This window comes from Trichoplusia ni, chromosome 4 (genome assembly GCF_003590095.1).
Source record: "Trichoplusia ni isolate ovarian cell line Hi5 chromosome 4, tn1, whole genome shotgun sequence".
Taxonomy (NCBI): domain Eukaryota; kingdom Metazoa; phylum Arthropoda; class Insecta; order Lepidoptera; family Noctuidae; genus Trichoplusia; species Trichoplusia ni.
In genome coordinates, this window is record NC_039481.1 from 19,148,154 (window position 1) to 19,162,233 (window position 14,080).

Below are 14,080 nucleotides of genomic sequence, written 5' to 3' on the forward strand. Positions count from 1 at the left end.
ACACTGAGTATACTTGGATATTGCTCTGATGAAAGATAGTAAAGTCGTTGTGCATATTCCGAAGTGATGATCTATTAGAAAATGCAAAATATTAAAAATGTAGGTATATTATATAGGTATATTAGTGTTATTTACCTATGATATATGATAAGATAATACGTTACGGTGTGTTTTACGTACCTACATAAGACGATTATGGAATGTTTTGTTTCATGTAGTTTTTAAAAGAACCTAAGCTATTCCTTATATGTGAGCTTTTCCTTAACATAGTTAATGGGATTTAAACAAAATACAGTAATGTAGTTATGCTACGCAAAAATCTTAGTTATTTTGTTCAAAACGTCTTCATTTCTGGTTTACCTTCGTTTCCATAACTAAGCCTCTCACCCATTGCCACATAGGTAACACAAATCATTTGCATATAAATTGTATACACTTTAAACTCAACGTTTCCTTGAAATTGTCCTTACTCCTTAGTAATAACTGTATCGCTGAAAGTGTCAACCTTGGAGACGGTATTAGGAATAAAGAAATTCCCAGGGCGAAGTCGTGGAGAGGCCACTTTATTCCCGCAAATAAAGTTGCTGAGATCGATGTTATTATGTAAACTAGGGATGTTGCGAAGCTCCTTTACCTAAACCGAAACTATCGGATATCTGATCTTAGAAATTATCTGGGTCTTTAACCGGATCCGATGAATTAATTTTAAACAATTTCGGATTTGGGTATAAATGGAGTTTAATTATAAGACAGTTATATTTCTTAAACAAGATTTGAGCTGCCGATACGTCATAAATGATGTACTTTCGGCGATTTTTCGTTTGACTTTTAAAATTACTTAAAAATATTCCTAAATAGTTACTATTCAAATGAATGGACAGATAATCAAGAAGTATTTCATATCTCGTACTTAGGTATATTCGTATTTCCGTATCCGAAACCAGATCCGAAAACGCACATCCATAACATCCCTAATGTAAACTTGCTAGTCTGGGTAGACTTGGTAACTGCGTTGTTGCTCGAGATTGCCTGTTCCCAATTAGGTAACACGTTTTAATCCTTATTAGCTTACATCTAAGAAGATTCAGCGGCTCCTAGTGTTTTGTAAAGTGTTTTCCTTAACTTTGTTTGATGAGGCGTTTTTCTTTAGCTGCTTTTTATTGGCTTGGTGACTTTCTCGCGTGTTTATTGCTATGTCCAGATGTGAGGGTATGATAAGGTGTGTTTGTAATTCAGGAAGTGGGGAATAGAAATGTTGTTCAATCTGGATTGATTTATTTTTATTATTATACTTAAATCTTATCTACGTATGAATAATTAAAAAAAAACCGGCCGGGTGATAAGTAAATCTGTGGTTACACACTCAGATTTTGAACAAATTAATGACCGTATAAACCGTCTTAAACATCAATCACAATTTTTTGTTTTTATAGCGTCATCAAAAATACATCATCCTTGAAATTTCATCTGCTTAGCTATCACGGTTTATGAGATACAGTTTGGTGACGATCGGACGGACGGACAGACAACGGTCCGTTTTTACTGTTTTTTGTAAGGAACCCTGAAAATCGATATTTATCGAAAACTTATTGATTCAATAGCTAAGTTAATTAAACTCTGTAACATTAGTCGTGTCAAACAATGGATAATGTGTCTGTCTTAGTCTGACTAGTCCAGTGAACTCTCAATCCCTTACGATAGTGGTGAGCTACGTGCTCGTGTGAACTACACTTCATTTTCACCGTGTAATGCACTCCGTGATATATGGTTAGAGTCTGACACGCTTAGCTTAAGGTGCACGATAATATAGCTTTAAAATACGATGTGTTTAGTTCATTCGTGGTGTGAAATGTTAGGTTAATTTGTTTTATTAGAACTTTTTTATACCATTCGCACGATTGTGTTTTGAATTGGAAATCGCCTTTGTTTTCATGTTGAAAATTTTGATGGATGTTTGCGAAAAAGTAAAGGATTTATTTTTGTTGTATTACAAAACGTCTAAGTAAATGAGGCTTAGCAGCATTTACATTATCAGATTTACTGTAACGGCCCGTCAAAAATTACCTTATGATCTACTACGATCCATTGTAAAAAAACGGCGTTGGAATTATCTTAATTACAACTAACATTTATGTAGAGAATAGGCTCTAATTACCCCGATCTAAGCTGGTATTAGTATAATCTCGGGTATGTCCTTTCCTTTAGATTAACTGTCATGGATAGAATGGCGAATTCAGACTACCTAACAATCTTCTATCACATTAAGTATCTAAAAACTAAACGTAAAACAATGAACAGTAAATCTCGTTTAGTAAGATTTATGTTGGACAGGAGTGAGCGATCGATTCTTGTATCTTGTGCATCTGTGCATGCGGGCACTACTTCTATTTTATTACTCCTTATAACGTACAGTTTGTCGAGTCTCCTCGAGACAAACGATTTAGAAGTTGCGAAACTTGCGAACGACGTTTTTTATTTTCTTTTATATATTTGTTCGAGGTTTAATGTACGAAGTTTGTTTCTTTCTCTCTCTTGCTCTCGTCTCAAGAATGTCGCAGTGACGTCGTAAATACTGCCACAAGTAACTCTTTGTTTTTTGTTTCTGTTTCCTGGTGAGGAGAGCGAATTTTTCCGCCACGTGATGTCTAGCACCACGCTAATGAAATTAGTAATTAGTGGGACAACAATAATTGTATATGAAAAGATTCTGAATTAGAAGTACAAATTATAACAATACAAGAAAATATTAAAGAAAATAAGATAAAGAACCTATGTAAACCCAGTTTCTAGGTGAAATAACTTTTGCTTAAAGGAATCCTTGCCTACGTTTCAAAATAGCATTTAATTGCCGACTAATGTTCGTATTGAGCAGATAATGATGTAAATCGATCTCAAACGTTTTGTTGCCTAAATGTTGACTGAATAAGGCACGTAGCGAGAGTAATTGATTAACTTCACTTTAAGCCACAGTTCCAAATTCAATTTGCCGATAAAACTAAGATTTATCACGTCATTGTAACGGTAAACAGTTATGTTCAAGATTTGTAAGCTAAGTGTAGAATATTAAATAGGCATATTACATGCGCTTCCCCTTTATGCGGTTCAAAAATTCCAATTACCTATAACTCAATTTTAGAGCAAAACCTTACTTTTCTAAGATGTCTTTTACGATAATAGGTTTTAAAAATAAAAATATTAAATTTAGTAATGTCGGTAATAAATAGACAACATATAAACCTAAAAAAACATTTGAATTAATGCTACGAAATAAGTCCCTTAATGAACTCTAAAAGTAAGCTTTATTACGCAATCATATCGTTCATAATCATTACGATACACAAAAAAATCTTTTTTTAATTTTGAAATAGATATCGTGAAAGTTTTCAGTGAAATTGTATTTTACGACCGGCTAAACAACGTCGACGACGGGTAAGGGATCAGTCGGATTAAGGAATGATTAGCAGATTTCGCTTATCTCTTAATAATAACAAACTCGGAGGCTGAAATAAATAAACGTAACTGAACTAAACATAGCCGATACTTTTTAGGTATACTTGGCTACTGTTAAATTAAGAGGGGATAAAGTATGAAAATTGGCTATATTAAATTAATGTTACGGATTAGATAAGAAAAACAATTAAAAATCTCGATAACTGAAGAAAATCTTCTTTAATAAGTATGAACCGTCAAAAGTCTGAGAAACAGTTCGTAAATTTTGTTAATATATTATTCAAATATAATAAAAATGATGATTTGATTTGCATATTTCAGTAGCTTACTTTGTAGCCGTCAGCGTTGTATAACAGCGCCGTCTGGTGATAGATAACGACACCATCAGTCAGCGCCATCTCTTGGGTGGTTGTGTAAACGTGCAGCTTACATGAGTCGCAAGTTTCCTCGCTGAAATCTAGCGGAGAGCAAGTGAACTAAAAGCAAATTCTATCGAGGCGACATCTAGGTTGATCCTACTTGTAGCTTTTAGGTCTATGCTTCAGTTTACACAGTTCACGAGCACGTTCCATGAAACAAGTCAACGCTGCTAGTAGTTACTATACAATCTCCAGAGGGCTTTTCCCCCTCGCTATCTAACTACACCAAGTATCTACGTAACTACTTACTATGAATGAATCCTCAAAGCCGCATCGAATGTAACCAAAGATATGAATTCCGTTCGCATTGTCGCGTATAAAAATTTTACTACATCGCGTAGAGAAGTCATGAAATCAATTTTATGACCGTTTTTGAGGTTGCTATGGTTATTGCTTATCAGTGAAAGCCTATTTAAAAAACTGTTTGTCGATTGGCAAGGCCAAAGCACAAGTAAATGTTCAGTCGCATTTACTTGTTAAATATTCAAGGACAAATATGAAAGCAACCGATTTATACAACTGTTTTCTTATGAAGGGCAGTATCATATTTTGTTTTTCCCAGTAAACATATGTAAATACTAAGAACTTATTTAAGTTAAGAAAAATCGTCATGTAAAGATTAAATAAACGCGGTGTCGAAAAAGCATTTGCACTTTGATAGCAACCTAGGAAATAGATGCGACGACATTCATAAAAATTCGCTGGCGACAGACCTGCGCGGTACTGATCTAGTCAGAGCTTTGCATGAATGCAATGCCCAAACTTACATTATAGAAACAGTTTGGTATCGTTATAAAGAGAAAACCATGCGATATTAAGGAACGAATATTCATAAAACGAAAATAAAGAAGCGGAAAAAAATACTTCCTGAAACCATATTTCTCTCATTATTTTGTTGAGCGTAGGTACAAGGTTGAGTTCGTGCTTGTTATTAAAAAATACATGTTCTTCAGTAATATAAAAGCAATAAAGGCTGTTTTATCTGAAATCGTAGTATTTCTATGCAAAAGCCGCCCGAGCCTGCAGCCGGCGGGCGGGCGCGGGGCGCGAGCGACCGCCACGCCACGCGATCATTTTGCACCGAAAGGCGGGCGGGGTGCACGTCGAACAGAGGCCGTCCGCCCGCGCCACCCACGTACCGCGTTTCTTATACTACAACCTCGTTAGTCTAAGTGACGTAAAGCCTTCATATAGACGCGAACAGTGAATGAGGACGTACAGTTATTGAGGACAACGCAATACTTGCAACGGATTTTAGTGTACGGACAAATAAGATAACCTTGCGAGCTGCATTTATTATTCAGTTGCTGCGCTGAAATACACATAGCCAGGATGGCGCCCTGTACAGGTAAGTTTTTTATGGGGTTTATTTCCCATTACATTCTACTATATTAGTACTGATATTCGATTTACATTTTAAAATGCATTCAAAGATCTTCTTTACTTGGGGAGAGCGAAGGGCACTTGGCGTGTATTTACAAATCAAAATCGGCATTGTCATTAAGGTTCAAAATGCGATGTGAAAAAATACAATGAATTGCAATCTCTAGCGGCTGCATTTTCCGAGGTGCGCAACTCCTTGCTATTTTTACCACCGGTTTGCTTTGATTCTACGGTTGCTTTTTTTCGGATTTTAGCGGAATGACAGAACTATTTCCTTCTTTTTGTGCTCGCTTGCCAAATGCAAATGAATATTGAAGTTTGCGTTGCTTTATTACTGACTACAAGTATACCCGTTTGGGTTTTATGAAATTGTGGTTGGTTTATATTGTTAAATTGTTAAGTTACTATTAAAGTCAATCTTCCATCCACACAGTAGTTACACTAGTGTGTAGTCAAGTACTAAAACGATTGGTGTAAAGCAGTGAGTAGTGTGGAAAGGGCCAGTGGCGGTCGTAAGCGCTATTTACGGCGCAAACGGTTCATTTACCGTCGGTCACTTTATTACCAGCGTGAACTTTACTTAATGCATGGCCCGACCTGACCCGCCACTGTGGCGCACCGATAAAACTGATAAAAGCATTATATCATCGGAACTATCACTTAGGGCACTCAATAATAGGTACCTACGTACTTACATTCGGTGCTTTCCATAATTTTTTTAGAAAAGGAGGTTCTTACACCATCATATGGGACAAACATTTGCCATATCCATGATTGTTTGCTCTAATTCTGAGTGTTATTTGTCCATGTGATTTGAATGTTTGTGAACCCCGCGGCATAAGGATTATGAATTCCCTGGCGCGTTTAATATTAATAAGAAAAATAAAACATTATATGGGTATTTTATTCCGTTCCGAATATCCACGTAACCAAGTAGGTAACAACAAAGTACTTTCAAACTGAATCGTAACAAAAAGTTTCACTCTTCAGGCACTTTACAAAAGGTATACAATTAAGGTTATTTCAACCGTCCCCAGATTTATTTGCTTAATCCCTCGTGGAACCATCTAGACTCCCAGACGTTTTTAATGGTCACATAAAAACGTTAGCGTCTATATTTGTATGTAAATATGTAAATCACAACTCAGTGTTGTGCTGTATCGTCTGGGGAAACTGTGGCAGCAAAACTAGATCAGTTGAGACTGTCAAGGAACAAAACGGAACAACGTTGGAAAATTCTCCTCTCAATAAATGTTCAGAAAATGTAATGTACTGTGGGACAGTAGGTAGTAAAAAAGTACGCGTGAATATGAAACACAATTGTTTCTCACTCCCTAGATTCAGGCTACCTCATATCCCTTCGAGACTCATCATAATGCTTAGGAAAGTAGGAACTCTCAGAGTTAACTGCAAATGGCGAAGTCGGAAAATAAACAAAGGATTAATGGTATCGGGGTCCGATGTAATCGAGAAACGTTATTTACATTACGCCACTCGACATTTCATTCGACGAAAAAGCGCTCTAGCTTCGAAAAATAAAGGCCTAGAATTTAACATACATCGTACGGTATTAGGTGCGTGATTACATAACCCATTGACGTCACATTAAAATATTTTATGGCCGTAATTCTACGAACCTAGGTATTTATGTTGGAACAACAATATACTTGCAGTGTAAGTAAGTAGCACTTATAAAAATAAAACCTTCTTAGAAGCAGCGCAGTCTAGCGATAAGGTTTCCTAGGGTTGGGTTACGTCTTACGAGATTGTTAAGATGGGTATTATAGCTAAAGCTGTGCTGTTCTTTTAATTAATGTAAGCGTAAGCGTAATTAAACGTTGTTTACTTTCGTTTCGCTTTTCTATGACAAAAAGAAGTATAAGGTTTTGTAAAGACTAAATGTAAGTTAATTTATTTCAAAATAACGTCTATATACTATACTTGGTTGAAAATGTACCTACGGGAATAATTGAAATTCGCTTAATGACTCCTAATAAAAAAAGAAAATTTCTCTAAAATGTTAGTTACGATACGATTTGCTACATTCCAACTACTTATAGAAAAAAAACACCGAGTAAAATCAGTGCAACTCATTTATTTAAAAAAAAAACCTATTTGATCGGGACTCATTTCTGTCAAGTACGAACTGATAAAATCCAATAGCACCAGTAGATAACTGCGAAACAGCCTGAACGAAGATTCTTGTAAATCTTTTATGCGAACAAAACGATTCGGAGTAGCGTGTAAGCTGTGTCTGTTGAACTTTGTATAAAAGCAAGCAATTTGAGGTCGCGAAGTAGTAAATGCCTAACAATGTCACACTGTACAGAGGCATGTAGTTGCAGCGTCGGCTTATGTCGGAAAATCAATAGTAATTCGAAGCTCGCAAACACTCGTTTTGTTTCCATTGGACTACATACTATCGGTTGTACGGTTAATTTGTTAGTCTGTTCTATCGGGCTACTAGTGTTTGGCTATGCGTACCAAGGGAATACAACTGTTTTTTTGTAGTACAATGTTTCTATACTTTATTTTATAGAACTTGGAAAACGCGAAGCGCGGTGGTAGTGTTTTGTTTTTTAAAACAATGACTCAGAACACATACCTCCGATAGTCAATCGTTTACTCATAAACAATAGTCATTTGGTTTTCAGCATAATTTTCTTTTTAAATTCAAGTTCATTATTATCGATGGGTATATCAAATGAGACGATATGTTCTAAGTTTTTATAAAGTCATCCCAGATTGTCATTTGTTATATATTATAGACAGACATCAACAAAAGTTATTCCTCTACAATATGACGAGAGCGTCTCGTAGTTCTGAGATATTCGTGATAGAGACATAAACTTTTACCTGGGAGATGAAATGACAAGATTGTCATAAATAAATAACAACACTTAGTAAATGTCTTCTTACTTAAGTGTTTCATGAAATTTCACAAGACTTGGGAAAAGCATTGATTCTCATTTTCTGTATGTCTTCATTTTATTTTGTTACAGTAATACAAATTTTGTCCATCCTCGTAAGATACTTTATAAACTTGGCTCATAACGAATGTATTCAATTGAATTCGAAATGAGGATCATATTAATGTTCCTGTCAAGATAATAAATGAAAACTCTTGCGGTGATACGACTCCATGATTTTTCACCTATGCGGCAAATATTTCGGTGCAGGAGAATATTTTCTACATTAGCTTTTTCTCTTGTTCTGGCTAAATAAAATGAATACATTAATTCTGTGAGTGGAAATTATCAATACTTCTGCATGTCGGGTTCGCTGAAGTCTTCATTTCCTACCTGAAAACCCTGAAAATAAGAGGTCGAAACCAACTTGGGGAGTAAGTTGGTTTCGACCTCTTTTTGGAGAACCCCACAACATTTTTACTTTTACTTTTGTTTGTATATAAAGTAAATTTTAGAAGGGTATTAGATATCTAAGAGTAAAGTTGCAGAAAGAAAAGTTGGTTGAGCTGCACTAAAAAATACTTTAGTACTAAACTAATTTTAGTACTATCGACTCCTTTGTTTAATGGATTGTCTCACTGGCTTGTCTCACTGGCCAAAAAGTTAACGGCAGTGTCTTCTTAGTAATAGTCTTGTCCTTCCCAACCATTTTTGCTTGCACTGGTATAAGTAAGCCATGTCTCGTAGAACCAATTCTAGAAGGTTTTGTGATGGTGGGCTACCCTCTATGAAATCCCTCCAAGTAGCAATATGGTGATAATAATATGCCTCATGCCTGATGTTGATGACACCAATGAAATTATATCGCGGGTAATTTATTTGTTCCTTACGACCTTATTATGGGTAAATGTCGACTGTCAATTTGGTGGTGTAATAACGGTGCCGTTATCATCTTAACTGCTTTCGATTTTGATATTTTTGGGTTGATGTTATCACAACGAATCTTTGAACCGTGTGTTTAACAAGAAGTTTGTAAAATATAAAAACTCCTTGTTTGGCCGCAGTCAAAAAGTTGTAAGACTCAGTTTAATAGAGCGACAACTTAGTGCTTTTCGGTTTAAACTTTAATAATTCAGAAACTGCAGCAGTGAACATTGCAATACAAGTATTTTGGGTTGGAAAGTAATGGCCAATCCAATGCTGCCAAGTTTCAAATTTCCTTTTGCGGTTTTTCAAATAAACTTGGCTACTTGAAAATTCTTTTTAAGTGCGTTCTTTGCTTGGTTTTTTGCTGTCCTTTTTTCACGGCATGTGTATACATATATTCACTGCTCGTAATGTTTTGGGAAATAAACATATGTACGTATATCGTTAGTTATCAGTATTTAAGTTAAATGGACACTATCCGACTCTTCTAAGTAAAACTGTAGCAGTTAGCTGACATACACATTTTCATATATTACCTACTGCAAAAAAGCAAATATTACTAAGCGTAAAACCTTTTTAATTGAATCCACACACTCTCAAAACTTTGCTCAAAACTGACACGTCTCTTTGCTTTTGAAAATGGAATTTTAAATACAAACTCATTTTGCAAACACCTAGAGACAGTTTTCATTTTAATAAACGGGTGGAAGCTTGTAGTAGATGTCAGGGTGGGCTTGCCTTGCTCACTGCAAAGGAAATGCGACGGTGCATCCTTAAACGATGACTCTTTAGAGGACGGGTACTTTTAAGGCGAAAATTTTCCAGGTAACATCAACAAGAAATTGAAGAAAAATTATGGTGAAATGCTGAAACTGTTTCAGTACGTGACTGAGCCCTTACTGTGCAAATGACGTGTTTACTGATAATTCAAAGAAAAAAGTAATGTAACTTTTATCGACTAAGTTTACATGAAGGTCATGGGGTTACAACAGTTATTTAATGATTAACCTTAGCTGGTGTTGTGGTCGCAAAAGACGTTCATGTGCGGTCGTGGGCCCGTGCCCTCAGGATAAATAAATTGTTGAGTCCCTGATAGGAACACATACATGTATCTTCTTGTGTGGACTACAGATATTTATCACCAAAATGTAACCAAAACAGCAGCTTTAAAATTCCTTAAAATACAGCTAATGGTGAAAAGGATTCTGCGATTCAGACTATCATAAAATCGAATCACTTAGCCAAATAAGCGTTTCCTAATTCAATTGTGATTTCTTCGTATTGGTAAACCACTCCACAGGAGCGTATATCGCCGTGATAGCACTCCGATACCATAATTTAATAGTGTATTGATTTTACGTAGCAATAAGCGTACTTGAAACTCAAATCACACAAACCTTTTCAAGAGAATCAATACTGGTCGACAAAGTATAACAACCCTGATTATAAAACAATCATAATCAATTCAAAAATAGATTTCGTTCCAATATCTAGAATAGGTTCTAGCTAACACCAACAATTTGTGTAAAGTATTTTTCGATTATACCCTCATTGTATTCGAGCTTTCGAACCTTAATACAGCTTTGATACACAAAGGTTAGGCAGACTAGCGAAATACGAGTTCTTTTGTTCGTCTTAGCCTTATGAGGCCTTATCTCGTGCATTTATCACTTAAATAATAATAGATATAAAGTGTGTGTCGAGACTAAACTGCGCGTGGCGTCTGGCAGGCGGGCCCTGGCGGTGTCTGAGGCCAGACGTCGCGACGTCGAAGACTCGACAGGACAAAATCAGGCGAACGCAATGTTTAGCATTTATCAAGGAGAATTGATCAGTCTAGAAAGTTCTGAACTGTTTCAATAAGCAATGAGTAGAAGGACAAAGTCAAAGTCTATGAACTTTGTTTCGAATAAAATGCATCGATTATAAAGCTGTTTGCACATGTAGGCATATTTTCTTTCCCTTACATAATACAATTCCGTTTTTTTGGCATGATCTGCAATATTCCAAGCTTGGGTATTTTAATGTTATTTTCTGCGCGTCGTCTTTCATAAAATAACACGCAAAATGTGAAAACCTCGCGCACAGGCGTCGACCTTGAGGTTTTTATTAACGGAGTCTTTCACATTGCAAATCTTATATTCTAATTTAATATCGCCTGTAAACTTAATCGAGCATATCCGTCAGGAGTTATGTTACAACCTTTTTTGCTTAGGTGTACTAAAGTTTCGGCCTAAATAATTACCTAGGGCTGCTCTTAACTTTCATGCTTTGATTTATTTTCTTTCTTGATATTTTGATACGTATTTACTTGACTTGATTAAATCCACAAAAATCATTATTACAGCCCTATTTAGAGAGTTTTTTTTCTTAAGAATCCAAGAGATTCTTGCTTCGAATGGAATTTCTCATATGGGTTTCTGGCGAATTAAGGCTTTATATTGGGTTTATTGAGTGGACCCAATCCAATTTGAGGGAACTCCAACAAAAGACTGGGAATATTTTGGCTCAGGACACAATTATATACATGCAATCGGGTTTATTTATTAACTGTCTGTGCAAAGCTAGTTGTATTGTGTGGCACGTGCCACCGTGCGACCTTTTGTGGCTTTTGTTTAATATCAATATTTATAAGTGCTGCCCACTGCGACACGTGTAATTTTTTTCGGAGCATATTTAAAATAAACGAGTCTAATTTATTGTAAGAGTCAATATAAAGTGTACACGTTAGGGTAAGTAAATAGTGTCTTACGGTAATGTCTTAGGTAGTAGTAAGCTAATAGTCATGAAAAATTATGAACCCGCCCCGCGGAACCAATTACGGTTACACTTTATATTTACATAAGCCACTACATAATATATGATTAACTAAGTAACTAATAATTGTCCTAATATTTTTCAACAATAGGTCATATCAGTAATACCAATTTAAAGAATCAGTTCATTGTACTAAGCTTTCGGTAGATATCATACAAATATGAAATGTTTTCTTCTCGTTGAAGCTCATTTTCAGATACATTTTTGTTTATTTTTCCAAGAGCTCCGTATTGACAAATTCTGTAAATGGAGCCTTGAAATGACAGATTGTGAAAGGCTCGATGCGGTATTCTCACAATAGGCTTTATTGTATATTTTTGGTAACATCTCCGTGAAAAACGCCATAAAGCAATCGTCTTTAAATATGAAAATAAATAATGTAATTCACATGAAGCTATGTTTTTTTCGTTATATCAAAGCAAGACAAATGATTTTAGAAACGTAATCGAGTTGTCTCAAATCTTTACTTCCTGAATATTTACGAAGAATAAATCACTCATTAGATCAACATCATTCCCAATGAACGTTTGAAGATAGCTATCACTTTACACGAGCTAAACCGTCTACCATATTTATGAAACCAAAATAGTTCCACTCTTCTCAGACGATTGTAAACTAGCTAAATAATAAAGCAGTACCACAAAAGGCCGCAACTGTAAACTGAAGTTATAAACTTAAACAAGCAACATTTTCGCCTGTATGTTATCAAATTGTGGTATTTACCCACGGCGGGGAATAATTTGCTCGAGCAAACTTGTTAACAGGTCATAGAATAATAATTGGAGCGTAAGAAAACATCACGACATGTAGGATGAGTGTTCTATTATACGTGATCGTGAACCAATCTGTTCTGACCTTTATCGCGACGAGATTAGTGATGCTCTCAGCTCCGTGCAAGATTATCGGATGAGATGCGAGTGACAGTGTGTTTAGGTGAGTTATGTTCCAATAAATTGAAGCGGGCACAGCTAAGAAGGTTTTACCATGTCCATAGATTTCGTGGATATGTTTGTTGCCTATATCTTCAAGAAAGTAGAGAAAATACTTTATTAATGATTTCCTGGTATGAGCTTTTACGTTGCTCTGGAAGTAGAATGATCTGATTTTTTATGTTAAAAATCGCCGTACGTAGAAAGTGGCCTGATTTAGATACGTACATTTAAATAATGTTCTCGTATTTGGAAGTCAGATAAAAATAAACACCCAAATAGCAATCCTATATAATTTAATCACATTTGGACTGAATGAATGTAAGAGAAGCAACTGGTGTTCCATTAATAAATATCAGTAGCAGGTTGCAATATTAAAAAGCAGTACGTACCGATTTGGATATAAATAATAAATGGTAGAGCGGCGCGGCTACTCGCGGGTATTGGGATCCGGCCCGATTAAAAAAGTGTATTTTTTTTTGTATTCAGTTGAGTTTATTTTCTTTTAATTTTCTTTTTCTTATTTTAAATAAGCTTCTGGCGCAATGCGCTGACGGTTGCATTTCTTACTGACTGATGGCAACTGAAAGAAGTCCTCTGAACCTCCCCCAAGGATCAACATGTCACAGCTAATGATAAACGCTATTCAGTTAATGTATATTATTGTTTTTCCGCATTTCAAAGTTTATTTTATTGTATTTATCATGATTTCAATGCTCGGAAATCGATCATTAATGTTAGCCATATAATAAACATTTGTCAGCGATCAAATTAATGATCCACAAATTGTTTAGCTTCTTGTTTGTTTGTTATAAAAACTCAACTCAGGTATTACGGATCACCTACCTTTAGTAATTGTGGTCTTGTTTAGTAATTGTGGTCTTGTTTTTACTCTTTAAATACTCTACCCTATAATATAAACAAACTATAGGTATCTCCAAGATGAAAAATCTCAGAAGTTTAGTGTTTTGATAGTCTTTTAAGCACGTTTTTTGTAGAGCACTTAGAGAATAGTTTCCTGTATCTTTCCGGTCGTGTCAGATTGCCGTCTCATTGGACTTCGACACAACTACTGTTTTGCTACAACCGCGTGAAAATTCAATAGATATTCTATCCCAAGTTTCAGTTTATTCTTCAACATCATCATGAGCCCATATTCGTCCACTGCTGGACAAAGGTCTCCCCAATTGCACGCCAACCGTTTATTCTTACGATTTTTTAATTATATTACTCTACTGTGTTACTA

General features: G+C 35.6%; 1 protein-coding gene across 3 annotated transcripts in view; it reads left to right on the forward strand.

The window, feature by feature from the left end:
* Positions 1-4,894: 4,894 nt before the first annotated feature.
* LOC113493459 (schwannomin-interacting protein 1 homolog) overlaps positions 4,895-14,080 on the forward strand; it is a 30,953-nt gene continuing 21,767 nt past the window's right edge. Inside the window, exon 1 of one of the 3 annotated variants that reach the window (XM_026871455.1) lies at positions 4,895-5,217. The gene's annotated coding sequence lies outside the window, so the exon portion shown is untranslated. The remainder of the gene's footprint in view (positions 5,218-14,080) is intronic. The other 2 variants (XM_026871451.1, XM_026871453.1) reach the window with 2 other exon arrangements.